The sequence below is a fragment of the Crocodylus porosus genome, unplaced genomic scaffold (genome assembly GCF_001723895.1).
Source record: "Crocodylus porosus isolate Cpor-Errol unplaced genomic scaffold, CroPor_comp1, whole genome shotgun sequence".
NCBI classification, from domain to species: domain Eukaryota; kingdom Metazoa; phylum Chordata; order Crocodylia; family Crocodylidae; genus Crocodylus; species Crocodylus porosus.
Window position 1 is genome coordinate 18,492,774 of NW_017728906.1, and position 4,578 is coordinate 18,497,351.

Consider the following 4,578-nt stretch of genomic DNA (forward strand, 5'->3'; position numbering starts at 1 on the left):
TGCACAAAATGTATTTTCCTTTAGACAGATTTGTGCATTGCAGGGGTTTTTTGTTTCTTTTTGGTCCACTGTTTGTACTGGAAAATCAGTAAGAAATTTCAGAAAGTGAAGTTGTCCATTTCTTCTTGTTTTGAGCCAGTCCCTCTTTGTAATGCCTGAAATACCTTCAAATAATTTGTCCTGCTTATTTTATGATTACTTTTTTTTAAAGCAGGGCTTACTTTTGAAATCAATGGGGAGTTCTATTTCAAAATTAATTATATCGTATGCCTGTGACAACTGAGACACCAGTAAGTCCTTAATAATTTTCAGTGATGTGATTATGATACTTCGGACAGACCACTAATCTGCAGGCAAAGAAAAGGTTAGTAAACTACAATAATGCAAAAACATAATGAGGTCCAGTCCTACCATCTTTACTAGAGAACTCTTGCTAATTCCTGTGGGAGTTTTGCCTGCCTAATAGCAGCAGAACAGGGCACAAAATGGCTAGCAGCAACATCAGAAGACTTATCAATTGTACAATATCTGACTCTGAACTAAGGTTACATACCAACAACAAATTTGTCTTTAAATAAACCACCCAGGTAACATCATTGATTCTTTTGTTCAAAGAACTTCTGTTCCTCAGGGACTGGGAGTTCTAGATATAAATGTTGGTGTCTGGAGCATCAAACTGCTCGCTTCAGAAAGGACAGCATAAACAGATGAAACAATCTGAGTCCTTGTCAAAAGACCTTTTGGCCTCTTAAGACACAGGATGGAATTTGACATGCAATGCTGGGATTTGTAAAGTAGCTCCCCTGAGACGTAAGCAACTGGAGCTTCGTACAGTTCCTGACATTTTTCAAACCTTCTCTATCTGTAAAACATTAAATCTTGGTTGCTCTTCCCCTCTTCCCTTTTATTTTTTAAGACACTGATCACATTATTCCACCTGAGAGATCTCTTACCAACTTCTTTGTTTGTTGTAATGATGAACTTTGGCCCTAATCTTGCAATGAGTCTGATCCAATCATTTATTAGTTAACTTTCTGACCTGATCTTGTATTTTTTAAGGTGATAGTGATTTTGCCATTCATTTCAACAGGAGCACGATTAGACCCTAATTTTTATTACTACTGTATTTGTCTTGTTGAAAGAGAGAAGGAATTAGATTTCTGTTATTCTAATACACTATTTTTGCTAATAATGAATGTTGTTGAACTATTTCCGCCTTCAAAGGAGTAAGAAGCCACTGGAATCCAGAGCAGCAGTTCACTCCGTAACCAAAGAACAATTTATCTTCTAAACTCCTATGATATTATTATTTTGGAAAATAATACTGTGCAAGGCCACTGTTCATTTTCTGCACCTGGTCACTATAGCAAGCAAGTCAGTTTAATTTGCTTTGTAAGCTTGTTACAAGTAGCACGGTAGTGAGTGGAAGCTGAAAAGAACCCTTTCATTTGTGATTTTATTAAGAATTGTTTTCTCCAGAGAACTCTCAGCCTGTCAGATTAAAACAGTAAAGAGACCTTTAACTGTAACAGCTCTGACAGTTATCCCCTTAGTAAAGTTTGCTTTTGTGATAATTACATTTTACCATCTACAGTTGTTTACTAAATGAATAGCTTTCCTGAACTGCTTTTAACCTTGACCAGTTTTCCCCATGATAATTTGTGGTTACAATGAAACATTTAGAAATTCATTTCTGCTTTTCCTTTTGTTTGTGTTTGTTTTGATAGCTAAGTTGTTTTACCTGCATTTTGGTGAGTGTTCACTGCAAGGATTATTTTAGCAATTATGCCAGGAGTAAGATAACATTACCGATGTTATTGTCTATGGTGGCAAGGAAAACTTGCAGGTTCATCTGTAGACAGAAAATGTCTCTTTTATGTAGATAGTCTCTGGCCTTTAAAAATCTGTTGAAGAAAAAAACCCCAGACTTAAGCATCACCTACATTTCACACTCAACCATAGGCTCAGTACTTGCAGTGATCTTGTTCTACATGAAACCTCATGTTATTTATTGTACTTGCTCAAATAATGCATGACTGCCTGCATGCATTAAAGATATGTGATCCGGCACATCAAATCTATTCCACAAAGACATCTTAGTAGAATATCATTAGTCTTCTAAGGTATTTTTCCAAGGTGTGATACAATTTGGAAACATCTATCTATCAAGGCACTGACCAATCCTGGACCTAGAAGCCATATAAAACTATGAAGTACACAGATCTGATTTAACCAAACCTGATGGTGGCTTGTACTGGGGCCTCTGCCTCATTCCTGATAAGGAGGAAGGAGCCTACAGCCTGCAGCCCAGCCCAGCCCAGCCCTTTGAATAGACTTAATGGTAAAAGGCATCCCAATAAGATGTCATCTGCTGCAGGTGTAGGCAGGACTAGCAGGCTTGGGGCAGAAGTAAATGATCAGGTGACCCAAAGAGAGGCTCAAAAGCCTGGGGCTTAGTCCAGAAAAGGCGGTCTGAATGTACATAGCAGAGCTTCAGGGGAGAGTCAGTCCTGACTGCCTGGGAGCATGGACTGTCTGGAAGCAAGGACTTTCTACCACAGAAGGATGGAAGAAACCCTACATTGCAAGTAACATAAGTACTTCACACTTTTTTCATTTGTGTTACCCGAGGTGAGAATTAATGCTGAGAGGGGAGCTTGTGTGTGGCAAGCTTGGTGTTGGATGCTCATACTTTGATTTATATTTGAACCAGAGGCCAAGGATGGCTGTAAGGGGTGGATTGGAGGCCACTGGAGTGCAGCCGAGCCACGCTGTTTAGAGAATTTCTAGGGGGCCAGAGCTCTGGGCTATTGTGTGTGGGCACTAGCCCAAATATGTTGCAACAGGGAGGACTGCAGCATGTCAGAGGGCTATTTATGTGGCAGCAAAACTGGGGGGGAATGTAAACGCTGTGCCTGCAAAGCAGGCATATCTGGAGCCCGAGTGGTTCAAAGACCACAGAGGCTAAGCAGGAACTAGGGCCCAGGAACCTAGAGTCCTGAAGCAGTGGACCCTGCGCTGTGGGACCCAGCCAGAGTAAAAGTGATCCAAGACCTGGAAGGGCGTAAGTTCAGACAGGGACCCACTCCAAACCCCAGTGTCTGTCTTCTGGGGCAGCCTAACAAACCTATAACATCAAGTCATGGCAGGAAATAACCATGAGGGGGCAGGACCCAGAGAGCCCAGAAATGAGGGTGAGGACGTTGGTGCCCACTGACAAGTGGAGCTGGGAGCCTTGTAGTATCAGCCAAGAACATTCCACATTATGTGGTTCTCATGGTGACTTAAATCAAATAGTTTCTTGCCTGAGTTTTGAAATTCATGTTTCATACATTTTAATATTGGCAATGTTGGCCGTTTTATCTTATGCCTACTTGTGTGTTGAATTCTCCAAGCTACTCTTTGATTTCCTACTTTGTGGAAAAAATTACAGTTTTAATACATTCTTGAGGCAAAGCCATTTTCTCTTGTAAGTCTGGAACATGTACATGGGGAACACCCTAGTAGATGAATCAAATCACTGTTCTTTGTTACCCATACCCTGAGTCACTGAGACTTTTTTTTTTTTTTGGCTAAACAACTCTCTCATATAACTGCATGATAGCATTGAGTTCTCTTCCATGGAAAAGTCCATTCAAAAGGACTAGTAAAATCAAAGCAGAAATAAAAAAAATAAAAGGAGGAGCAACAAACCCCTCTCTCTCACCCTTCATAAAGCAATATAAACACATAACATACTAGAAGTGAAGGAAAGGTAGATCAATGTACCCCAATTCACAATATCTGTGCCTAATATCCTAGTAGACATTTAACAGGAGAAGCTGTAGAATCAACTTTGTGGAATTTGTGTGAAATCTTTATTTAGGACAAAATGGTTTAATACTTCCCATGGGTTTTATCAGAAGGAAGATAATGAAATCCTTCCATCTATAGCCCCCTTGCTAGGGCTTTAGTCCTATTTATGCCACTTCTTGATTAGTACAAAGGCAAATGATTTTCGTTGTTGCAAGGTCAGAGTGGCACCTTCATTCTCCATGTTGTATTCTACACTATCCAAGTGTATCCAGTTTCCAGCAGCAGATAATTTGGCACCTGGTTTTGCTAAATACCAAATTTCAGAAAGCATACATTATATGACTTTGAGGGGAAACAAATCTTTTGAATTCTCAGGTGAAGGTAAAATGTGTGTTTCTACAAGCAGAACATAACGAGTCAGGATTCTAAACAGTTAATTGTGTATATATAGTTTTCCCTCTGTGTGATTTGCTCTCAGATAACTGTCTGGATTCACTAATGATCTAGACCTCAGATCCCTAAAATTGTCACATACACTGAGCTTTTGAGAGAGAGATGGTTTATATTTCTAATGACTGATTGGAACAAGCAAAAAAAATGAAACTGGCAAGGCTACATTAAAACAACATTAATGATGAGCCAACCAAGAAAGCAAGGGGATTCCCAGACAAGGCGGTCAGGGTCCCTAATTCCCTCACTAGCTATAAGACTCAGCTGCCAGTAATCAAGAATCCAGTCACAGTACTGCTAATATTCCACTGTTACAGTTGTTGCACCTCGTAA